Source organism: Lagopus leucura, unplaced genomic scaffold (assembly GCF_019238085.1).
Source record: "Lagopus leucura isolate 7727_CA_CO unplaced genomic scaffold, USGS_WTPT01 Super-Scaffold_100004, whole genome shotgun sequence".
Classification (NCBI taxonomy): Eukaryota; Metazoa; Chordata; class Aves; order Galliformes; family Phasianidae; genus Lagopus; species Lagopus leucura.
The window spans coordinates 46,490,363-46,516,961 of record NW_024962264.1 but is presented as its reverse complement, the minus strand read 5'-3'; the positions used below and the strand labels follow the sequence as shown (position 1 = coordinate 46,516,961).

The window sequence follows — 26,599 nt, the reverse complement described above, 5'->3', positions numbered from 1 at the left end:
GTTAAAAACCTCAATAACTACTTTAAAAATTAATGTTCTTGACTCCCACAAGGCTCATTACTCTTTCCATGACTGTTATCTTTCCAGAGACTGATTTCAAGGCAAATCTTCTGGATTTGTTACACATGGACATTATTCCATACAAATACCTGTACCATACTTGAATACATTACACTTGAGTGTAAACATCTCTACCTTGCAGTTATTTGGGAGGTACAGAGAAATGTGAAAAAAGCTTTCAAGTAGCTCAGGATCTGTTAAAAAAAAAAAAAAAAAAAAAAAAAAAAAAAAAAGCATTCTTCGTCAATATGAGCTACAGAAATTGGTCAATGAAGCTGGCAGTTTTTAGATGGTTGGGTGAAAGTGTGGCAGCTGATAACAGTAGTTAGCCCTAGTTTAAGTGCTATTAATTCATGTTTGTCTACAGATTATACCATACTAGATGTATTGATGCGAGTACCCCTAAAAACTGCTAAATGTTTGTATGGTTTTAAAGAAACATACTGCAAATCCAAATCTTGGCCTTGGCTTCACAATCTCTTTCCTATATTTGTGATCTGATGACCTATATAGAGGAAAATCAGTACACAGTTAATTGGAGAAAAAAAAAAAAAAAAAAAAAAACGAGAACTTCTACATATGTTGGTTTTGGAATTGTCCTGAAGTATTATAAGATCATGGAAGATTATTAGCATAATATATTTGTACAAGGACAACGTATATTTAATCAGTTCTTAATGGTGATAATAATAATAGGTTTCCCTGTGGAGAATGACAATATGATTTCCAACTTCCTGAATTTATAAACTTGCAGAATATTGCAGGCCATTATTTCACTTCTCTTGCATGCAGCAAGAAGAAATCTTTTTCTGTACAAGTAAGGAAATCTCTAAAACAAATCAAAAATGTGGGCAGACAGTGAAGAGAACTAATTAACTCAAGGCGAGTAACCCAGAAAAATTAATGTTGAGTCGGAGGTAGTTCAAAGACTTGACGGGTAACAGTCTAAAATGCAGTGTTTATGGCCTTGAGTAGTTAAGACCTTGTGAATAACTACTTTTTTTTTTTTTTTTTGAATGCACAAAACATCAAAAGCACAAGGAGAGAGTACAAATTCATATGTACAAAGTAATAGGAAAGAAAAATGAAGATCTTTCCTTGTTTTCACAGAAAGGCAAGACCTTTTGATGCCAGTCTTTGCCAATAACAACTTCTATTGCACAAGTACTTAAATACCATTTGTCCATTTTTTGAGCACAGCTATCATGGCAGACTATCATATTTGTATATCAGCGTATTGATTTCAACTCACATATAAACCCTACAGCCTCAGTCTGTCAGATGGTTATGGTTAAGAAATATTTAAATGTCTTAGGTAAGAATTTTTATTGTGCTAAACACTTACCTTGTCTACTCTAGAGCTTTTACATGTACAATGGCTTTTTATTTTCAGAATTTGTTAGTTGGTTGAGATGAATTCTATCTTCCTCCACATAGGGAACAGAGTACAGCTCAGTCTTTTATTTAATAAGTTTAGGATTTTTCCCTTAGCGTTCAATATGAATTCAGTGACACTGCAGTTTATATCTTCTAAATATATATGTATGTGTTCTGAGTGCCTCAGAAAGGATAAATTAAGTGCTTACATAAATCAAATGTAATTGAGATTCAAGTTTCGTGGGTCAAGATTAAGATTTTCTCCCAAGCAGGATGCATTATTAGTGCCAGAGAATTTTTAAGGCAATATTTTAATAGTATAACAACTTATTACAGTTTTTCTGTGTAGTATGAATTTCAGTTCCGACATTGTTACAAACTGTTTAAAACACTACTCCCTAAGATTTTTCTTTCTCCATCGCAGTGATTGAAATAGGCTTTTTTGTGTGTATATATAGAAACTACAAAGCCATGATTGATTAAGCAGATATGCATTGTTCACCTCCATCTGGAAAAGGATCAAAAAGTAAAGTGAAAGAAAAAAGTTAATACTTCAAGCACTTTATTAATGTTATTGGAATCCATACCCTTCTGTACCCAGACCTCTCAAGAGTAAGTGGGAAAAAATATTTCAGCCACTGGCAAGCAAAGAACAGATAATACATCACAGAAAAATGAGAAAGGTTAATAGAAGAGCATAATATGATTAGAAAATTCTCCCAGAAATTCAAATAGTAATGTTGATATCTAAAGCTAAAAGTAGAAAACAGAGGTTCAGAGATACCTGGATATAGAGCTCTATGTCACTGAAACAAGAAAGTGTAGAACAAATGTTTTCTAGTACAGAGAAAACATTTGTACATGTATGGAAGAATAGAAGTATTTAATTCATTTAAAAAGTTTGTCTACTAGCTTGGTAGAATACTGTTGTTCTACTGTATTTAATATTTAAATATTTCCTACATTGTGATAATCTGACAAGGCTATTCTCAATATTCAGGAATTCCCCCCCCCCTTCCTTTCTTAAAAGGAGATCTTAAATCAAGAGCCTTTTAAATCCCGATTCACTAAAGCACGTAGCAAGAAGACGAAATGCAGAAAACAGAACAACTTGCAAAGAGTATCAGGACAAGACAAAAGGAATGTCTCCTCAGCTCCTGAAATAGTTGTTCATACGTTCACCAGAAGAGGGACCGCAGGATGCTGAGTGAGCCCTGCTCTGCCCGGTGGGAGCAGCCTTAACTCTACCTTAGTTCAGGCACCTCCAAGGCAATGCTACTGCCAGGTTAACAGGTTTCATTCACCACTAAACCACAGCAATGAAGCCATGCACCTAGGGGTTCAAGAAATTGTGCAAGATGTTAAAAAATAAAAGCAAAAAAAATAAAAACACATTCCCAAAATTCCACATTGTAACCTAATGGTTGAAGGGATTCATTTAGATTAAAAATAACAAAGGCACTTCTCCAAGGCTTGAATGAATTAATTATACTGCAACTACCATGTACCAGGTTGAATCTCAGCAGTTATTCCTTAGGTGGTCCTACAATGGCCAGCAATCAGTCTTTCTCTCCCTTTCTTATCCTCCAGGCAGCCTTGTGTTCTTTCCAAAAACTTCATTAAAAAAAAAAAAAAAAAAAAAAAAAAAGTTGGGCCAGGAGGTCTTCTGATACCCATGAAAACACAACCATCCTCTTTCCAAACTGCATACTTTTCGGTTTCCAATAAAGGACAAGTTTTACAACTAACGCTTTGAAATACATCCTTTTATCATCCTTCTTCCCCTCCTTTTATATACTAAACTAGTGCAGTTTATTTTCAGCCTTTTTTTAATTTACAGACCTCTATAGATCTCCCAGTGGAGATACAAGGTGAATTTAAACCTACTAAAAAAAAAAAAAAAAAATACTTCTTATGATTCCATTTCTCAGATCCTTAGGCAAGTGATCCACAGACTTTACAATCTGAAAACCATAGAATCCAAGCTTTATCTTGATTATAAATAACCCGCCAGTGAATGCGTTCTGTAGCTCTAGTTGCACTGCTTAATTTCACAGGTGTGCCCAGAGGCAGAAGGACATAAATCCCACTTTAAAAGCCTAAAATTGGTGAAACTGGGTTACATGCACAGAAATGTTTATTTCATCATCAGAGCTTTGTCAATGGTAATTCATTTTAGAGGGTTATGCCTATACAGAAATTCTTCCTTCGATCATTTAAGGTCTTAGGTTACATTCCTATCAGGAAAGGGAATACTTATGGACAAACCCCAGAGATCAGATTCCTCTCTCTGAATTTATTACTGTCACTGTGACATTTGAATCCTATCCACAGAGCAGATATTTATCTGCCAAATATATTCTGATCCACCTCTTTCTTGATGTCACATTAGTTGCTATGCTTTTATCATATGATGCCAGAGAAAGTTGTCAGTCACCATATAACAAGAGAACAAACCTCATACCAGCTATAGAATCCCATCCTGTTATGTAGAAATAGAAGGAATGTACACACGGGGATGAAAAGCATGAGAAAGTTCCTGACTACTGCCATGAAGACAAGTTTGGAAGTCAGCTTGGACAAAGTTATACAGGTTATCTCCAAAATATGTAATCTGAAGAAAAACGAAAAAAAAAAAATCTTTTATTCTCCTTAAATCTCACTCATATTCCTGAGAAAATTGCTTTAAAAAAAAGTGCTTAACTGAACTTAACCTCTAAACTTCTGCCTACAAGTGACAAACTTTGTTCCCCATTGCTGCAAATCTTTTTGATCAATGCATTACTTCAAGTTAACGTATGCTATAAAATAAGGCATTTATGTCTAGATCTCTCATGCTACAGGGAGAGATTATCCTCTCTCTATTACCGAAAAAGCATAGTACACAAGTCACACAAAACATTTTTGGAAAAATACTGCAAAATCTAATGCCTTATGCAACATGACATGGGAGATTGTTGTATGAAAAAACAAGTTATGCTATGCAGAGGCAATTGCAAAGTAAGCACTAGTTTTTTTTGAACTAGTTCACTATAGCACTTAAAAGAGCCATTAACCCAAATTCTCATTTTAAAGTAAGACTTTCACAAACATTTGTTTTAGTACATAAAGCAAATGTCTCCCCAGTCAACTCAAGCAGATCTAATCCCCTGTTAATTCAATATATCAAATTAAGCTTCCATGCCTATGATTTTACATAAAGTTTTAATATGCCTAATGATGTTGAATGGGTGTGTTAAACGTTACAGTTGGTGTTACAGCTGGAAAGATTGTCATGGTGAAAATGGGGAAAGAAACAAATAGGGAAGGAATGCTTACCTCTATCTGAAGATCTAGGTTCACAAGAAGGACTCCACAGACAAAGGATATCCAGAAAGAAATTCTTCCCTGCTGCCAGTCAGCCCTTAAATGGGATCTAGGAGCTGAATCATCTTCACTTGTGTTCCCATGGCTGACTTAGCCCTTTCCTCAGGTGATCAATCAGTGGTTCAGGCTGTGTTAAATAACCAGTCTTTAAAATCATAATGGGAAGAGATGAGAGAGGTTATTGCTGTGTTCCTCTGGCCTTATATATATGACTTCCTGATCAACCTCTAATTTTTTTATGGCTCATTTGTGATTCAGTGTTTTTAAGGAAGGAGAAAAAGAAATAAGAATTTCATAATTCATAAGTTTTACATTTGAGCATCCAACCAAATAAAGTCTTAAACAATTAAGAATTAAGACAAGTCTTAAATTGCATTAAGACAAGGATATCTATTTCAGAGGTGGTATGTTGGTAAATTTTGTTAGTTTCATCAAAATTTAAATGTCATTCATTTAAGTAGAGTGAGTCCTTTAGCTACTGTGGCCCAGCTGGAAGCTTTTATATCTTTGATTTCAAGAGAGATGACAGTTATTCCATCTAATAGGTAAATTTGCCAGTGAGCTTTTATGTTATGGGCTGCACATTTCAGTCCTGCTATGTAAGTTATTTCCATCTCATAGGTATCACCAAATAAGTATATCACTGCTTTTGGTGAAAAGATCACACTAATTACACAAGTTAGAGAAAGTTGAGTTGCAGATAAAATAGTTTTAACACTGTATCAAGTTATTAAGGAATAGTCTGGTTTATTTTGCCCAATAGCCTAGAGATCAAAAAGCAAATTTCCGATAAATTCATTTTAATATCTTTGAGTGATGTGACATTATAATTACGTGTGAGTCCCTACATATTGGGGTGCTGAAACAAAGGAAGGGAGAAGAAGAAATTCATTTGAATTATCAGGAGATTGTCTTTTTTTCTGCAATATCCGTTGTTCTATGCAATTCCTCTATAGCTCATTCACTGTTCTTGGCCTACTCATAAGCCTTTTCTTTTCTCTAAAATATGATGTTATCTTCAACACCAGAAAACAGGAACATAGGAATTATTGGTATTAGCTACCATTTCTTGCCTTGAGAAAAACTGCTTTATCTCAGAAAGAAAGAAACCTCTGATAAAATTTCTGATTTAGTGGATCTCAGTGCTTAGCGGTCTTTTAAGGGACTTGAGGTTTTCAAAATGATATAAAAAAAAAAAAAAAAAAAGACACTCATTACATTGTTTATCATAAAATAAGGCAAATTTTAGACAACTCTAACATAGGAAATGCTATGTGAGAATATAGGCCTATTGCTTTAGTATTTTCTAGCCTGTAAGTTTTGCCAGAATACTCTAAAGGACAGCAGAGTTTTTCTTTTTCTCACATGAGAATTGTGATGGGTGGTTGGTCTATTTTAGTTTGATTTGCATTTTGCTTTGTTTTGCTTTTTTTACTACTAGAATTTGAAACATAAAATTACTTCAAACTTCTGAAATTTTAATTCCAGATCTTAAAAGAAACAGAAAAGCCATCAAAACATTACAAGCCTTAGTTGTACTTACTATTAAAGCCTGTACCAACCTGTAACATGCCGTCGTTATTTAATGCTCAGCTCTGGTGAACATTCTGTGCTTTTTCTCACCAGGGATAAGTGTTCGGCTTCTAAAGAAAAAGAATAAGGCAAATGACTTTTGAAAATATACTGTCTTTCTTGCATCTATCAATCAGAAACAATTATTATCCCTTCTAAATGAACAACCTTTTAACGTGCAAAACTAATTAACACTTCTGACCTCTAAAGTCATCTCAAGTTTCTTGTTCCCCTTTCGTTATTGCACAGCAATTAGTATGGCTACCATTATAGTCTTCCTGATGACATGTAGTGGTTGAACATCACTGCACTGTGCATGTAGGGAAATATTGCTCCCTACAAATAAAGCCTTAGGTAAGACCAAGGGAGCTTAGGATAATTTCACCAGCTATCCACTGGAAAGAACCATTTTTAAGAGAAGAGGTAAAGAGCACATAAGAAAATTGCCGGTCTCCCAAATTCATGCTAACAAAATAGCACTTATGAGACTGATTTGTGATAGTCTGGTGATTCACTGCAAAGAACTGAAGGAACAATCTCCCCCCTGCTAACAGTGATAAGCAAGAATTAAATTTCGTATTACTGCTGATGCACCTGCTGAAATTAGTGCTCAAGTTCTTTCTGCTACTGCTGTTTTTCTTTTTGCTGTAATTAAAGTAACATCAGAGGAATACTGCCTTCTGCCATGTAACAGTTAAACCAAAGTCAGCTTCTTCATGCAACGCTATCCAAGTGGTTTACAAAAGAAACAAAAAACAATAGACAAACTTTAATAATGTTTCAACATTTTTAGCACTTTCACTGCTTAGAGATGCCTTTATCTTAAAGATCTGTGTCTCCAAAGACCAATGAGGACTCTGATGTTTTAATTTTCTTGGGGTCATATCCTCCTTACTGATCTAAGTGTGGCAGGATTGCTGGTTAAGCACAGAGGTACCTAGTATTCAAGGATGCATACTATGACTCCCACTCCCAAGGCTTCAGCACAGATTTGGTAAAATTTCAGTTTTTTTCAGTAGCTGATTTGACTGAAGAAAGAAAGTCTTTGAAAGAAATTCCATGATCTGATCCCAAACTTCAGCTAGATTCACTGGTTTGATTGCAAATGTCATTTGCATGCCAAGAATATTAACTAATTGCTGAGCAACAACCTCTTTCTCTACATACATAAATTGGACCTGGCTGTGCTTGGATCCTCACCAAGAACCCATCCTCCTCGTAGATGGAGAATTGAGATCTCATGCCCTCAGGGCAGGACAAGACTTATTCACATCCATGCCCAGATTTTGGGAAGGGAGTCTGTATGCCAGCATATGCCACACTGAGCTGTGTGGCTGGCTCACCAGGGAGAACATGAGAGGTGATTAAATTGATGCCTTGGGATATGTCAAGTGTTTTTTCCCAGATTTTCTCTAAATCACAGAAGATATGTTTATATTGCTAAATAAATGCTGGATTGCCATGTACCAGCACAACTGAGGACAATTTAACATAGCATTAGTAATGGGATGGAGTGGTCCAAATTAGACCAGTTAGCAAGATAGCTGCTAGGAAATATGACTAGTTGATTTTTGAGTTCTGACCTCACCCTCCTTTTTAGAGATATAGAAGCATGCTAGGGCTTCCCTAGTACCATCACCTGCACAGCATTGTTCTTAAAGATACAGCCTTCAAATGCCTGCCTATCTTCAACAACTTCACTTGCTGGCATTGGCACAAAACTATCTCTTTGTCCTCATACTTGTCTTAGAACATCACATTAATGGTTCAGCCACACCACCAGGAAATATGCCAGGCACAGGGGAGAAGAGGAAGAAAAAAACAAAATGGAAATGACACAGGATGATTGTAAAGTCAAAGAAGCTATAACCATCTAATGTCCAGTTCTCCCAATACTGCTGTTTGCTTAGAAGTTGTTAGTAGTTTTGTATCAATGTATATGCATACACGTGTATAAAATAATTAAGATGCAGTTTCATAGCTCAGCTAAGAAAATCTAGCCCGAATGTACAGCCAACTACTCCCACCACTGTCCTCATGCTAGCACTACTGTTCATCTGATATGCACTGAATGAGTGCTGAGTACTAAACAACTGCACACTAATTTCTGTTGGATCAGCTCTCTGAACAAATTATAAGGAGATTATGATTAATAAATAAACTCAGGCACATGAACCAGTTCAAAAATTGAGTCATTTCTACTTTCCAGCATCTGATGTATAACCAAACTTACCCTGAACATCATATCAAAGTAAGATCCCAGCATATATCTTTTCCCTGCTTCCAGTGAAGAGTTCATAAGCAGCCAAAAAACCACAGTTTGAATGGTTTGCTTATTCTGTTGGAACATTGCTTTCTGAGAGTAAATCCCTTAGATGGGCTGCGTAGTTCAGCAGGTCACTATTAATAATTGATTCAATTTATCAAATTAGAAGAAGATAAGTTTTAAAGTAAAATTATATTCCAACCAACCTTCTTGGATTTACATTATTTTTATCATTCAGCACTAATTGTTTTCTGCACAGTTTGCCACACAGCTATAATTCCCATGTCTCCATAATATTTAAAAAAATAGCTGCTGAGCAATGCTAATCCTCACTATTGTCATGGAGAAGATGTTATTGTCATCCGTGTTTGGATCTTTCCCTAAACAGACTTTTAACTTTGTCTGGAAATTGAGTTGTTGAATCTTCCTACTCAAGTCCTCCCGCTTCTACTGCCTCCCACTACAATTGCTACTGATGATCATTTTCTGTCAAGCATTAGCCCATATTGCAGGCTAATCTCATCACCAGAATCTGCAAGGCACGTTGTCCTTCTGATCTGAGAAAGCTGTCAGCATGAGGACTGCCCTCTGTCACCATGGTTTTTAATTAAAAAAAAAGTGTTCTAAGGAATGCATTTGCTAAGAACACAACACAGCACCAAGTCCCTTTCAGAAGGCAATGACAATGAAAATCTTACTTCTCCATACCTTTTTCCATGAGTAAGTTCTCTCAAGATGCAATATTCACATTCCTTCTGTACATACAGTAACACTTGCCTATAGCGAACTGATGATACAGTGCTGTGTTCACTTATGAAACAGAATTAGTTTTGTGCCAGAAGACAATCTATACTTTCTACTCTGAGGCTTTTTTTGACTGAATAACGTCATTAGTCATAACTTTACATACACAAATTTTCAAATGCTTTCACAAAGGATTAAACTTAAAGTTTACAAATGTCTTAATAAATAAAGAACAATAACAATTTTACCCTTATTTTTTTTTTCTATTAAAAAATTGCTGATAATGGTAGAACAGTGAATAGTAGAACAGTGAATCAGTCGGGGACTCCAAAACCAGATTCTCAGAGATAGAGCAGGCACATACATATTTTCTTCGGGGAACATGAGAAGGCAATGTGAATTGAAAAAACAACACTAAAGCAGCCTGAGCTCTCACAGTATATAAGACTTTGGGTATGAATCTGTTAAAACTCTGTGCTGAATTAAAAAGCACGAAGCCTTCAGATACGAAGTGGAAAAAAGAACTAAAAAGCATAAAAAGCAGCTCATACCTATGGAACCATGAAGTACTAAGGGTCGCCTTGCATATTTTATGATCAGTTTCCCAAGATAATTAACAATGCTGGAAACCTTTGACGCTTTCAGTTTTATTAAATTCCAGCAAGTTATTTTCCCATCAATCAATTAAACAGGCAATGCTGCAATTTGATTATATATCCTTGAGTTGGTCTTCCATAAATCAAGACCATAGTCAAATAAATGTACGTGTTCACAAACTTATGTCTAAAAAGAACATACCTACCCAGTATATTCCAAGTACATATCAATCACATTTTTTTTCTTTTTTGTCTGGAGAATGTGTTTCTTCTTAACTAACTGTTAGCCACAATGATCTTTCACTTGCAAATGATTAAAAAAAAAAAGAACTTAGGATCAGGATAGTTTTAGCTAGGAAGATCCTATATTTCCACTGATTCTGGCAATGTTTACTTCTGGCAGCTTGAAGAAAGGGCTCCATATCTTGCAGGAATAGCATTCATTCATAATCTGAATGAATGCATTGCTGGCTTTGTTTATCTTGTGTTGAATTTATTGGGATCAGAGAATGCATTTGTGAATACCATCCAAGACTGAGGAAAGCTGTACATCAAGATACAGGCAGCATGCCCATTCTCACTCACCTAAAAGGAAAAAAAAAAAAAGCAAACAGTGTTTCTTTTATCTATTGCCACAAGAGAAGCTGCAGGAATGAATGTCTTCCAGCATTACCAAAAACAAAAACCCAAAGGGATTTTGTGCACCAAAGGTACCATGGCATTCACTCTTTTTTTTTTTTTAATTTTGTAAACTGACTTAGCTCTAGCTTATCACAAAAGAATCACATCTACATCCAAACAAGATGACCTGCAAACAGTAAAACTTCATGGACGAGGCTATTTTAAAATTTTCATAGAATAACTAGGAGTGAATTTCAGAGATTAAATTCAGGGTCTTGCATCAGCCTTGCGTCCCCGTTAGGCTGGGGAAGACAAGCATTAGGTCAAAGCAAAGCACAAGATTTCCAACTGTCATCAAGGGTTTTCTTCATCTTGTACAACTGTAATTAGTGCTTACTTTATTTTTCAGACTTGTCTTAGCATATAGTAAATGAGATACCATGCCTATTCTCAGCCAGATCAGTGCTTGTTGGCGATGATAACTTGCTGGCTTCCATCTTCTTTGTGTTCTTTATTGCTGAGAGACAGATAATGACGGCCCTTACCTAAGAATGGGTCATGGAGAAAAGGAAGTAAATGCAGGCATTATGCATAATGGTGCTATGTGGCAAATGAAGGGTGGGGAAAACTCTTGAAAATATCTGATAATTTTGTAAGCTTTTTCTGTGGGAAGGCTCTGCTTTTGCTTTAGAATACTGAACCTCAGGCACTAGCTGTGTAGCCTTTGACATGGTCCCTCACCACATCTTTCTCTCTTGGAGAGAATTGGAGAGGTGTGGATTTGAAGGATGGACTGTTTGAGGGATTAGGAATTGGCTGGCTGGATGCAGCCAAAGGGTTGAGATTACTGTTTCTGTGTCAGGGTGGAGGCTGGTCAGAATCAGTGTCCCTTGGGGATGGGTCTTGGGACCAGCGCTCTTCAGCATCTTCATCAATGACATAGACAATGTCAGTGCACCCTCAGTAAGTTCACAGATGACACCAAGCTGAGCAGTGCAGTTGATACATTGGAAGGAAGGGAAGCCATCCAGAGTGATCTGGATAGGCTGGAGAAGTGGGCCCATGAAAACCCAGTGTGGTTCAATAAGGCCAGCAGGGAGAGGGAGGTGATTGTCCCCCCCTGCTTGGCTCTCATGAAGCCCCATCTGGAGTACTGCATCCAGACCTGGGGCCCCCAGTACAGGAAGGACATGGAGCTCTTGGAGTAGATCCAGAGGATGATCAGAGGGCTGAGGGAGAGAGCACCTCTCCAATGAAGAAAGGTTGAGGGAACTAGACTTGTTTAGCTTGGAGAAGGGAAATCTTTGGGGAGACCTCACTGCAACTTGAAGGGAGTGTATAAACAGGAAGGGGAATGGCTGTTTATGAGGGTGGATAATAATAGGACAAGGAGGAATGGTTTTAAACTGAGACAGGGGAGGTTTAGGTTAGATATTAGGAGGAAGTTTTTCACACTGAGGGTGCTGACACACTGAAACAAGTTGCCCAAGTAGGCTGTGGATGCCCCATCCCTGAAGGCATTCAAGGCCAGGCTGGATGTGGCTTTGAGCAGCCTGGTCTGGTGGTTGGTGACCCTGCACATAGCAGGGGGATTGAAACTCGATGATCATTATGATCATTTCAATACAGGCCATTCTATGATTCTATTATATGATTCTAGACATAACAGCTTATCAGAAAAAATGTGAGTTGTTATCTCCAGTGTAACAAACACACATAATATATTAGTTCCTAGGCAGCTTCATGTGCTTAATGTATCGTATCTGGCACATGAACAGATTGATGGATGAGTTTAGGACAGTTTAAATGTCCATACAAGGTTCTCATAAAAGAGAATCTCCAGCAGAAAAGAGTGCTTCTTAAAACAATCTAAGATTTGAACTCTGTTTGTCCTTATCACTGTCACATCAGAAACCAGATAAGAACATTCAAAAATTTATTACAGCTCCAGGGCTATGAACTAAGACAAGTCAAAAGTAGATTTTAAATTTGAAAGTATTAAGACCTTAATATTACTTTGGTACATGGCAAGTATAATATGTTAGGGCTTTTTTCGACAGAGTGGGAGAGGGCTGCATATTTTTTCTTAAATCAATATTCTAATATTCTTTCATTTAGAGCAAAGAAACCCTTTTTTTTTTTTTTCTTTTTCTTTTTCTTTTCCCCCTGCTTTTAGTCTCTTTGTAATAAGTTCCAATTCAGCAAGGTAATCATGTTCAAGCACACTAATAACTACATTGCATCAGTAGAACCGTGTATGCTCCCCAAATAGAAAACATATTTGGGCATGATAAAAGTTCATGATGGCACTTATTTGAGTATCTACTTTAAGTGAGGAGGGAGATACAACCCCTCATTTTATAGGGTCCCAGACACCATTACTGCTATAACATTATGTGTAAGGAAAAACAAAGCCAAGAAATGCATGAAAGAGCCAAGAAAAATAAATGCACTGGTACAGCTTCCAGATCAGTGTAATCCTTGGGTTGAGACTAATGGGAGGCAGAGAAGGAGTCAAGTGATCTAACATCCTTGAAGATGAGACAAAAAAAGAGGCTGTCAGGAGTTACCAGCAAGGAAAAAAATATGAACCTTAGAGGCCATATTTACTAGTCTTACACAAGTTCCATGCTACAGAAACAATTCCGGCAGAAGTGAATATTCAAATACATTCAAAGTGTATATGATTTACAAGGTATTTACCTGATTCTCAAGGCTGCATAGAAGGAAGGCAAAATGGATAGGCACAAAGATCAGTGATAGACACAAGAAAAAGGGTAGCCACAATTTAATGCTTGAATGTTTTAATTAGGCACCTGTGATGCAGGCATAGCATGATTTCTGTTAGGCAGAAATGCTGGGTTTTGTGCCTATACATCATTGATAACAGCATTGATCTAGCAAGTATCCACACTTTAACCTGTGAAAGAAAAGATTTAAGTACAAACATTCCCTTATTCCACATACTAGCATTTCTGATGAGCTCTCCAGAGAAGGGGCTGCATGTACAATAAGTCCTGTGCTTCAGCCACAATAACTCCATGCAGTGCTATAGGCTTGGGGATGAGTGGCTGGATAACTGTGAAGGGGAAAGGGACCTGGGGGCATTGGCTGATGCTTAGCTGAACATGAGCCAACAGTGTGCCCAGGTGGCCAAAACAGCCAACGGCCTCCTGGCCTGCATTAGAAATAGTGTGGCCAGCAGGAGCAGGGAGGTGATCATCCCCCTGTACTCAGCATTGGTGAGGCTGCACCTCAAGTATTGCGTTCAGTTTTGGGCCCCTCACTACAAGAAAGACATTGAGGCCCTGGAACGTGTCCAGAGAAGGGCAATTAAACTGGTGAGAGGTCTGGAGGATCAGCTGAGGGAGCTGCGATTGTTCAGTCTGGAGAAGTCCCTCCTCATCCCCTGAGGGACTCATCCACATCATCTGGATGCCTCTTCTCCCAGGCAACAAACAGGACCTGAGGAAACGGCCACAAGTTGTGCCAGAGGATATTTAGATTAGACATAAGGAAAAACTCTTAGTCTCAGAGAGTTGTCTGGAACTGGAACGGCTTGCTTGCCCAGGGAGATGGTGGAATCTCTGTTCCTGGCAGTGTTCAAGAGGCATCTGAATGAGGAGCTATGAGATATGGCTTAGTGGCTTGCGATAGCAATGGTAATAATGGGATGATCTCATAGGTCCTTTCCAACCTTGTGATTCTATGATATGCATTGTACACTAGAGATACAGATAGTAGAAGTTCTGCTTAGACAGTTTCTCTAAAGGTGAAAGCACACTGGATATTGTCTGCATTAAAGACCGCTTCTGCCTTTCACGTATCTCATGTAAATAAGATCGCCTAGAAAGCATTTGTTATTCATGTCCATAAGTTAAATCTAAGGTAGCATCATGGAAAAAGCTTACCAGTCGGTGAAGAAATCATTTAGGTCATCACATTAGATCTCCCTACATATTTGTTCTTGTAGATTAAACTGAATGAGTAGCTTAAATTCTATTTACTTGATGGAAGGAGTTATTACGTTTGTACATTGGAAAAGTGGTAGAGAGGATGAGACGACTTGCTTTTGTCAACTCTATTTTTATTAATTATGTTTAGAAAGCTTTGCATACCCACCAGAGATGCTATTAAGAAATGAGGAAAATGAAAGAAATTGAGCCCTCTTCTAAAGGGCTGCAGAACAGACAAATTCTATGTCTGCAGTATGATGCATATGTTAAATACAGAAGACAGATGTCCAGTGAATTTGCCTTCCTATAGCCAAACCATTCAGCTTGTGCTTAAGAAAGCGGCAAATAGTAACTAACAGAAACAGATGCCACTGGCGCTACTGAAGTAAAGAAAACTGATGTGAATAAGTACTTCAGGGAATTATAACAATTTACAGGGAACTTTATGCATTCCAGGAACTGTGTTTACAGTAATTAATTCTTAAGACACTCCAGGGAGACAACTTGATAAGAAATAGTTTCCTGGTCAGTTTACGGAAAGCATAATAGGAACACAAACAGGCTACAGCTGTAACATGCCCAAACCAAAACTGCATTTGGAATCAGCAAAGAATGGGATTTCTGATCTGCATCCACATCAACAAAATTAGCATAGCCAGACTTATGTGAGAGATAAGCACAAAATAATTCTTCTGTGCAGGATTTCTATAGCCTGGTAAGGTAGATCTACTAGTTCCATAAAACTATATCTAAAAGGGTTTATTTTTTTTTTAACTGTTCTGCTCACAGTGCATAGCTTTCCTGCACTATTTTCAGTGCTACTATTGAAATGTAGCTTGATTTAACAAAGTAAAAAGAGTAACAAATTCTTTTGTTTTCAGAAATAGTGAGGAGAAAAGAATGCTTCCTTATGTTTTCAGTGAGACAAGAGTTGACATGAGATGAAACTGTCCCATTCTCCTCCTTAAAATTTTTTATTGAAAGTATCAGTCCTTCGTTTGAGCAACAGAGGATGGAAAACAAGATGGAGGGAATGTAAAAAAGGACAGAACAAAGTATAATCAGAAATAAAAGGAAAATAAATTGCTTTGTAATTTAACATTCCTGTATCACATATATCCTACATCCTCCCCTTTTCATCCCAGCAGACTCGCATAAGACTCATTCATCTACCTTATCAAGGTTATTGTCTTCGCACAATAATTTTATGTGCTCCAATTTAAACGCATTTTATTATACACCCCAATTATAGTCTATTATTTTTATTACTAGCATTGCGTAGGAGTAATAGACCAAAATGCCATTATACAGACAACAGCAAAAATCACTGCTCCTGGAAACAATGTACATGTTCTTTTTAATGGGATATGTAAAATTTTATAATGAGAATCACTCTGAACAGCAGTGATTTTTGCAGTTGAAAGTACTGTATATGTCATCATTAAAAAACAATTTTTTTGTTCTAATCCTAAAACAGCAGGAAGAACAACAGGATCTTTAAAGCAAGATTAGTAAAGAATTAATATGTATATAGTTCATTTTAATTCAGTGATAACAAGCAACCTTTTTTTGTAAATCTAACAGATTGTTTTAATTCTAATTAATTTTTAGTGAATTTTTAGAGGAACAGGAAGAAAAAAAAAAAAAAAAAGGGGAGGGAGTAACCCCATGTAAGAATGGATGAAACATCTTCCTGGTTACTACAAGTGTCCAACCATCCTCAGAAGAGAAGAAATAACAGCCATGCTTAAGAAGCAAAGTCTACTGACAGCAAAGAGACTCATTTTAACCAAGAAAAAAAGGTCTTATAGAAGAAGCTGCTAGAAAGAATAAAAAAAAAGCATTATGAGAAAAAAAGTCACCTCCAAGCACCCATGCCATCTGAGATTCTGGAACAGTAGTAGAGGGAGCTTTAGCAGGATCCATCTTTAATAAAAGATAAAAGATGACATATAGAAGAGGAAGTTGTATACATGACAGCTGAGCTGTTTGTCATGTCCCCAGACTGTGTTATTTGGAACAACTAAGGATAATCCCTGCAGTGACAGCACTGAGGCAGAAATTCTTTATTTCACCCCCCCCCACACGCTTGTCTGGTTTCTATGCCTTTAACTTCATAATTCAAGAAATTTATATCCTTTTCAGCCCAAACTGAGTCTGGTGATGAGTGCTCTCAGGTGTCCAGATGTTACCCAGAAGGTGTCCAGAAATAGTCAAGAGGAAATTACCCAAGGCACATTCTTCTCTACCACTACAGTGAATATTGGGGGCAAAACACAGTCAACAGGATTTCTGTAATGTGTCTTCTTAAGTTCACACAAAAAATGTATTGAAGAAGCATGCAAGGTATAAAAGCTGCCTTCCTCACACAAGAAATAATGGAAAACTTAAATAGTGGTTATTTTTTTGTTGATTTTGTTTTTTTTAATAGATTTTTCCTACTCCCAGTAGTAATGCCTCTGGAGAAGAGGACAAATTTTCCCTGTGTTAGTTATAACTCTGTTCACAAATATGCTTCAAAGAGAGGAGGTTGATGGTCACACAGACAGCCATCTCTTGCTCTAAATTTCTTTCATCTCCAAGACAAATGAAATTCCTAAATAATTCACTTAGGGCTGATGGTAGCTGGAGAAACTGATTCTCCACTCATTTAAAACATAAGTACAAATAACCCCAGCAAGAGTAGGCCTGGGGAGGGCTTTTTGTCCAACAGCACAACATCCAGGTCCAGCATTCATCACCACGTGTTCCTGCAGCACTTTAGTAACATACAGTTCTTACTGCACAGATGACAGGTATCCTTAGTGGTATTCCTGCACAGTGGGTAATAAATCTCCACTCAGAGTATAAGGCTGGGTCATGCTGTATGACAACTTTACTTATTTTCATCACTGTAAGGCAGCTTGGCAATTATACAGGAAGTGTGTTGCCATGACAACAAAGGGAAACTGCAGCATCTAAAAAAAATTAAGATCACAGAATTACTTAACATTTTATTCCCCAGTGATTTTGATATTCCAAGTTTAAACCTGAACCAAAAAAAAATAAAAAAAATCATAACAAATGGTATCTAGTTCATAAACAGTGCTTCCTACACCTTTTAAAAGTAATTGCTTTTTACAAAGCATTTTATATTTTTATCTTTGTGGCATTACTGAGTACAGAGCTTAATAAAATATTCCTCTATCCTCTGTCCATTTATTTATTTATTTTTTGCAACAAATACTACTCCATTATTAGTCAAATCAAATGCAGTAATTATCTCAGCACAGTGAATGCATACATCCCCTCACACCCCTCCCACACAAATGACTGCAGACAGCTCTGACAGCTCCTGCATTCTGGTAAAGCTGTGAAACAGTACAAAAGGATATCTGAATTTTTTTTTTTTCCTCCATAGGACTGGAAGAGCTAAGCTGTCTGGAATGTGAGAAGGGATAGAAAGGTACAAGAGGGACACAACCATCCAGTTCCCACTGACTCCAGTTAGAAAACATTGCTACTAGCTAACCTGCACAACTCTTCCTGGCTTTGCAGATAATTCAAAATTGAGGCTCAGCTGTTCAAAGATGACTGTCATCCAGGTCTGACCAGCTGCACTCGTTATGAATATTTTATGTCACATGATTTATGCCCTTAATCCTTTTAGTGACATACATGGTGATCTGGAAGGCAATGGAGAATGAGCTGTCTTCCACATCAATTTGCTACCACTGATCTCATCACAGATCTGGGTTTTGTAATTTTTTAGTATAAACCATTGCTGGCATATCAGTGCTATAAATAATGGCAATATAAGGAAGTATGCATATGATATTTGTGAAATTCTTTTTTGTTTTAATTTTTACTTGTAGTATATCCCAGAATATTTATGAACAGAAGCATAAGGTAAAATACTTAGTATCTCACAAGCATGATCAAAGCATATAAAGGTAAAAGCTGTTTAGTGGCTTAAGAACACTCATTAAATCCCTCTTTAAATGGAAATTTTTATAAGCAAAGATAAAGCAGGCACAATTTAGTGACATCTTTCTCACGAACAGAGTAGGCAGTCAGTAGGCAGTAGCTCAGTCTCAGCCCTTTTCAACTAAAATAAAACCACATGACACAGACACAAAGTGTTGAAGTACATTAATGCATAAGCAATCCTCTACACTAACATCAGTACTCTGGGCTCAACATTTTTTCTTATTGTCCAACACTTAGTGTTATTATTAACAAGCTTCTTTGAAGTCTGCTTGTGTAAAATATCCCATCCATCCATCTACATAGTTAAAAAAAAAAAAAAAATCCACTGACTTCTGAAGACCAGAGTTTGAAAAACAAGTCTTGCTATTCAGTTTGCCTGATCCACATTTCACACTAATTAACCTATATCTTTCAATTAAAAGGAGATCTTGGTTCCATAACAAGCAGCATAATTATGATACCTATATTAATTTCTGGAGTAGGTGATAAAACCTCATCTCAAATTTAAATCTTTGTCAACACCACAAAACTGTGTGTTTAACAAATATTTAGAAATAGGAGCAACAAAAAAAATGAACAAAGTGTACAAATGCACAGTGAACTTTCAGAACAGAAGGTAACTACCGTAGCCTGTTCAGAATTATCTGATGCCTCAGTGGGTACAATAAATATACAACATAAGAATTCTAAATAGAGTTTGAGACCAACAGTACAATGAGAAACACAACATCAGTAAACATTCAGAATTAAAACCAAGGGAATGCTTATTCTTTATCACAAATAGTGGCAGTATTGAACTAGAAGTAGAATAACAAGCACAGCAAAAAGCAGAAGTGGAAGAGAAAAGAGGTAACAAAAGGAGAGGCTTGACGTTGTCAGGGACTCTACTGATATGTCATCTGAGACAAGCCGAGAGCTGTGTAAACAGGTGGCAGCCAACAAGCGGAAAAAAATATCTAGCTATTAGGAAGTCAATTGCATTGAATAAAATTACCAAAAAGGAAACATGACCACTTGATACCACTGGGGAAAATAAACAGCTAGTAGCTCATGCCAATTAAGCTACTAGAATTATTGAGTGGAAAAAGCAGCAAGAGAGAAATTCTGAAGGGAAGATCCAGAAATAAATATTTCTGTTCATAGGTCAGGGTCCCATTCACAAGCTTCACATCATTTTCCATTACACCCATAAAACTGTATCTCTCTAGTGTGAGAAGCTAAGCAAGTTCAGTTCCCTGCATTGCCACATGCTTCTGGAGTAACATTTTTTTGTAAGGCACTAAGAAAATCTACTCCTCCCAGGAAGACGATATTTTGGAGAACCATGGAGTGGATTTGGGCTCTGTTGGTGATGCAGAGGCCTGCGCGATGCATGTGCATTCATACACTCACAATAAAAGCACTCCTGTCTATGAAATGAAGATTATGATCTTCTCTATTCTATAAAGCTGGGAACAGAAGAAAGATATAATGCCAGAGAACTAGTAAGATATTAGTAATTTTCCTTATTTCCCCAGTGCAAGCTCTCTGGTTTAAAGCGCCATGGATATAGGCTGAAAAGAATGTACAGCCATCCCAACAGAAAACATACGGCTGAATTCAAACTTGGTGTAAACAAAAACACTCCAAATATCACAAAATTTCTTTTCCTCCTTTGTATTTCACACTTTTTCAATAGCTGCAAGCTATCAAAGCCTTTCACATCCTAAGTTATTTCTTAAGCCAAGCTATGCATTTTTAACGCTATTTTATCTTTCTCCATATGTCATTTCTTCTATTTCTGTTGCTTTTCTTCACCTGCAAGCTGATTACATATCTCCTAGTTCACTTCCCAGTAAAGCCTGATTCATCTGTAACCACGTAAGGACAGATTCCACGATGAAAATGTAGGCGAGATAGTTCAGAGGAGGAGAAATTCAGTTTTCCCCTACAGACATTTTGCCAAAACATTCAATTTCTAGGAAAAAGCTCTCTAAATCCTGCGGAATTAGCATAATAAATAACACACATTCCCTAAGGCCAAAATCGCACAGAGAGAAACCGACTGTTGAACATGTTTTCTTCTGTGCAATATTCCCTTGTGCACTTATTCCCTTCCAGAAATAATCTTGAGAGGGGTAAATTATACTTCATCACAACTAAAGCAACTACAGAATTATTTCACTTGTTTTAATCTTTCCTTGTGGGATTTTTTTTCCTACTCTTCTGACTCTAATCCAAAATTTTATTTATCAGTTGCATTATTTTCTTGAAATTCATGGATAGACTTATCTTTTCCACTGACAAATAATGAGACATTCTCCTACCTCATTTGACATATTGTTATTTTAAAACATGTAATAGTCTTGTCAGACTTCTCCCCTGCTTCTCGCCCCCCCACCCCCCATTTTGTTTTTTGAAAAGTTGATGTTATTGTTGAATACATGTGAATTAATTTGAGCACCTGAATCTATAGGATGAGATAAACCTCTGAAGTGAAATCCTAAGACATGTCATTTGCAGCAGTTTTTGCAGCCTTTTTTTCTATTTCCTATTGCACATGTAATATAAAAGAACAATAGGAAAATCACTGTTGAAAAATAACTTCTCTAAAAAACATGATACTTCTCGCTTTAAGCCTCTTTTGTCCTTAGGCATTTTTCCTTACTATTCTACTTCTAGAAGTAGTTCAATATAAGATATTGCTATGACTTTTTCCCCCACCCTTCCTTTTCATTACCAACATGCAAAACAGTTGAGCTAAATGTATTTGCTTCCATTTTTGGCCAAGTGACAGGGCCTGCAGAATCTTATCTGGGCTGCAGAGCTACTTCCTTTGCCATACTCTGACACCCATATGCCACAGAGAGGCCATGGGTTTGGGGCATACCATCCCACAGCAGGCTGCAAGAGATAAAGGCGTGAAGGAAGGAGAGAAAGGAGAGTTAAACAGAGGCTCTTCATAAGTAACCCACAATGCATGCATTTTGTTATTTGTTTCACCTCAAACTGCACAGCAGGAAATCTTGATGGCATTTGTCCTGGCCTCTGCTGCTGCAAGTTTTTTCCTCACATACTCCCTACTTTCCTTCCACCCTCAAAATTATTTCCATATGACCTTTCCTCTCTCTGACTTGCATGTGCACATACAATAACAATATTTCACAGGGAATCTCCATCTTTTTCAATTTTAAGTTCATAATTAACTCAATTTAATTTCTCGTTAAGTTTAAAGTTACTACAAAAGGAAAAAACTCAGTGCATGATAGCTTCTCACACAGTAGGAAATAAGACAGCAGGTCACCAAAACTCTCTAGAAGCATCCACAAATAACAACGAACAGCGACAGCTATGCATTTAGGATTTAGAAGTTTGGAGTCGGCGTTCATTTGGGATTTTCTCTTTGCATTTTTCTAAATTTTCTAAGTCTTCCTCCCTCAGAAGGAGTTGGGGAGAAGAATGGAAAACAAAATATTATGCTATAATCATCCACAGAAGAAACCTTTTCACAGCTTCTGACGATGTGCCTCCCACTTCTGCATCTAGCATTATCTTCCAAGGAAGCTTGCATTTGATTACCAAATATCATTCATGATCATTGTTATCCTGAAATAGTAAGCTCTGTGTTTCAAGGATCTGATCTTGGAATATGGCATGTCTCTAGGCACAGCAGTCAGATTACACATACCTCTCCTGTGTCTGTCTTCTTCTGTGACTGAATACAACAAATGGATTTCAGATAATGTTCACTCTCTTTTCTTAACATTATGTTCTCATTTCTACATTCATTTAAAAAATAGGTCCCTAGCTTACTCAATTCTGTGGCATACACATTTCTCAAACTAAAAATAAGGTCAATCAAGGTCGTAATTCCTAATGGAGACTATTCTAAAATTATGTAGCCCAGTTGTTTCTTTTTTTTTTTCTTTTTTTTTTTTTTAAATCAAATGTAGGACAAGAGTAAAGAGTACTTGAATTGACACATTAATATAGGGAGACTAGGTGATGTTGGAATCAGAGTTAGAATCAGATGCATAAAAGCATACTGCTGTAGCTATATACAGTGTGAAGTAAGAACATACTTAAATGGCTTAAGTTGATTTTTTCATTGGGTTATTCCCAAAGATACACATTGTATTTCCATACATAGACACAACACAAGACGTAAGGGAGGGATGACAGACAGTACTGATAAGGAAAGAAGACTTTGGATCCTGAAATCCAAAATGACAATTATATTAAGATCTGAGGCAGTTCATACTTACAGTTGCCATTAAGTCTTTAATTTTATATGCCTAGAGCAAAGAAATCATTATGCTAATATATTTGAAAGAAAAATAGTTATCGGTGTTGAACTTGATACATGTAAGAAACAAGTTGCTTTGGAACATGTACCCATTCCCATAGAAAAATCAAGGACATAAGTTGCAATACTTTGTTTTCCATAACTTTTAGTGCTATCTGAAGAATTTAGACACCAAACCCCTGCACTTTTGTTGGTTTTCATAACAACAGATACATTGGAAAAAAATTTAATATGCAAGAATTCTGAAACAAACTTAAATTAAGATTACGAACTGTATATATGGTCATTTCAAATGCAAGCAGCATTAATCAAGCTGCAAAGCTGACACTGATTAGCAAAAGCATTATTCAAGACTGCCAATCCTAAAAATGCCAGTTACAAAACAATGTCATTTGCCACCTGTATCATAGTCTTTTAATAAATTTAACTGATTCAGAGTCACTGATGCTTTCCAAATTTCTCTGCATATCAAATGTGCAACTAAAACTTCCCCATATCTCTGGATACATTAAGTACTATAAGATTTTTATCATCAAGTATTAGTTGTGCAGTGCCAAGCCTCCTAACAAACAACAATATGAAGCATATTTTTCTGCCACGGGCTTAAAAGATTACCTCAAGAATATTAATTCCCACTCCAGCATATCATTTTCACATGTGTAGTAATTCAAGTCACCAACAGAAGAAATACATTTGACAGAAAAGAGTCAGTCCTGTTGTCAGTATTACACTCTCTCTAGTTCCCACAATCTTTTCCTTGGCCGAAGATCAAAATATTTTCTGTCAAAAGCTAAGAAATATTTCTTTCTTTTGGAGTTCTCACTCAAATATCAAAATCCATTGTCTAGAATCCATTCTCACTAAACTAAAATTAATATGGTTTCATTAAAATTTTTAGATTTGCACTTGAAATACCTCACAAGCAGGCTGCCTTCTCAAATTTCAAATCTCAAATGAAAGTAAGCAACTGAAACTACCCTTTCTCCTATTCTTGTTCATGTGATACTCACACACTGCCTTCCTTGTAATCTGTTGTAGGTCCCTCAAATTTTCTGAGGCCATTGCAAGTAACACAGTGTCATCTTCATTTTAGGGCATATAGAGGGTACGGAAATAGCCACTGGCCAGAGGCTATGTAGACCTAGCAGCAAAAACATCAGATGTGAGAACAATTTACTACTTACTGCCTCAGAGAGCAGCAAGAAGGGACAGCATTTGTGTATCACACATTTCTAGGATAATGGTAGCATTTTCCTGCCAAGTACAATTTGCTATCAGAACAAAGTCCAATTGCTTGTTCACCAAAAAAAATTTATTGTTCTTAGATTGAAAGATTCAAATGTTAACCAAACAGTAGTGCTTTATCAGTTCTCTGAAGTAAGATTTTTATTTTTGTCTCATACAGCAGTTTAGGAAATTCGACAGGGATTTCTGAAAGACGTTATGAGTTTATCTGAAAATATGAAATGCATAAATATGAAGTCTTGGCAGTCCAAATAATAACTTGAACAAGTTATCATTTCGTGTATTCCTTGTGGAAGTCAATTCCTCATGTGTGTCTAATCAAGACATTATAGTGGAAGAAACACAGAACTAATTTCCCATCCTGTTCTCATGGCAAAGTGGTACACAGAGGCTGAAACCGCACAATCACTATTTGAACCACTTCTGGGAGCTGCATGCATGCTGTGTAACTAGAATAAAGCTTCATGTCATATTTTGAAAATGTCACTGATGGTCTTTTATGGCTTCAGAGTTCTAAAGGCAATTTACAGAGAACATTACTTCCATTTATTCTGCCAATTCTTTCAATAGTTGGACATAGTCAACTAATTAGGTTTCTGAAAGTATTAAAGCACAATTTGCCATAGCTTAAGAGAAATGCCCAACTTGTATTATACTTAATTTCAAACTTTCCTCTCGGTTGTTTTCATATCATATAATCCACTATATTCTTCAAAACTCAAGCATATACAATTAGCTAAGACTACTAAGCATTTGTTTGTAAGAGACTTCAATTTTCCTAGAGATTAAGTTCCTTAAGACAAGCAGTACTTATGTCTTCAGGAAAAAGGAAGGAAGGGAGGAAGGGAGGAAGGAAAAAACTACATGCAATTTTAAGTTCAAATATCATTTGAATTCTTTCTTGAAGAGAACTTTTAAGAAATAATATATTAGAAAAAGCTTAAATCCTACTACATACAGGAAGCTAGCTCTACACTTCCTGGACATTATTTCAGCCAGTAGTATGTCAAGCACTTATTTAAGAGCTTTATTTCATCGGAGTAGAAAGAAAATTCTTCCTCCCTTAACTTCTTTAAGCTTGCACATAACTGCTAAGTGAAAGTATCAATTTATTAGGGAGTTTTCCATCCGTAGAGACAAAGTGTCTCTCTTTATCCAGCAAAGGCACAAAGTTGCACTACAAGTATGAACCACATCTACATTAATGATACATTATCCTGCTTCTCTCCTAGTAAATCTAATTCAGACTTTCATGTTCTAATAATTAATTCTTGGTACTAATCACTTTTTATACAACAAGATCTAATACTGTTGAATTATCTGTACTAATAAATCCATATAGTTAATACTGAAATTATTCCTCATCAGTAGCATTCAGTGTCTTGATTTCCATTAGCCTACAAAAGACTTATTTGCCACAGATAAGCAAGCAAATTATGGATAACATTCACATCACATATACAAGCTTTTTAGTGAGGGCTTACAATTAAGACGCAGACAGAAAACATTAATATTATTACAGTCCCTGGCTAACATTTTTGTGAAGTCAGGCAGAAAAGAGAAAAATCTTAACTATCTTGAGGCCTGTTCCTTGCACTCTTCTCAAAGCTGTCTCCTTACTGTATTATTTGTCCCAACCATCCCCCTGATATACAAAGCACAGAACACCACCCATTCAAAGTGGAAGTACGTACCTCCTTCTGAAATATCTTTAACATATATTTGGCTGCATTCATCCCAAGATCCCAGCACTTTATAAACTCTGCTGAACTAAGTACAGTGCTTTGTTAGGACAAGGAAGTAGAGACAAAACGATCAAATCTGTCCTACAGAGCTAATATCTCTGTATGAAAGCCCAAGAAGGGTTTCCTTCATTCTGGCCAGAAGATTATTGATGACTATTAGAGGTAATTGTAATAATTACAGTAGCTAAGCTTAATAAAAAAAAAAAAAAAAAAAAAAGTAAGGAGTCTCCAACATCTTGATTGTTTTTTTCTTTTTGCAGGTTTGGAAAGCAGGATCCACAACCTTGTGCTCAGTAGCCAGAGCAGGAGCATTTCCCAGCTGCACTCAGAATCAGCAAGAACAACAGGTGCCTGAACAGACAGAGGAAAAAAAGTTCTTTTCGAGTCCTCAGTTTTCAACAGAAATAGGGGATCATGTATTGCTGATGAGAAATCAAAGTGCAGAAATCCTAACTGCTTTATCTCAAGTGCAGACACAGGTTGAACAGAGAATAGCCCAAGAGCAGCCCTAAGGAGAAGGAGTAGAGGGTATCAGTTGATGAAAGATTCAAATGAACCAGCAATGTGGGCTTGCAGCCCAGAAAGCCAACTGTGCCCTGGGTCACATCAAGAGAAATGTGATGAGCAGGTCAAGGAAGGTGATTCTTCCCCTCTGCTTTCTTGAGACCCCATCTGGATTACTGCATCCAGTTCTAGTGCTCCCAACACAAAAAGGTCTTGGAATTGTTGGAGCAGGTCCAGAGGAGGCCATGAAGCTGAACAGAGGGCTGAAGCACCTCCCTAAGAAGACAGACCGA

At 36.8% G+C, this 26,599-nt stretch overlaps 1 long non-coding RNA gene across 2 annotated transcripts in view; it reads right to left on the bottom strand.

The window, feature by feature from the left end:
• Positions 1-2,321: 2,321 nt before the first annotated feature.
• The window catches only part of LOC122180230, a 42,322-nt gene continuing 18,044 nt past the window's right edge, over positions 2,322-26,599 (bottom strand). The window contains exons 2-5 of one of the 2 annotated variants that reach the window (XR_006178959.1): positions 6,366-6,446; positions 4,756-4,948; positions 3,902-4,051; positions 2,322-2,770 (exon numbers count right to left, since the gene is read on the bottom strand). This is a non-coding gene — a long non-coding RNA (uncharacterized LOC122180230). The remainder of the gene's footprint in view (positions 2,771-3,901; positions 4,052-4,755; positions 4,949-6,365; positions 6,447-26,599) is intronic. The other variant, XR_006178958.1, reaches the window with a different exon arrangement.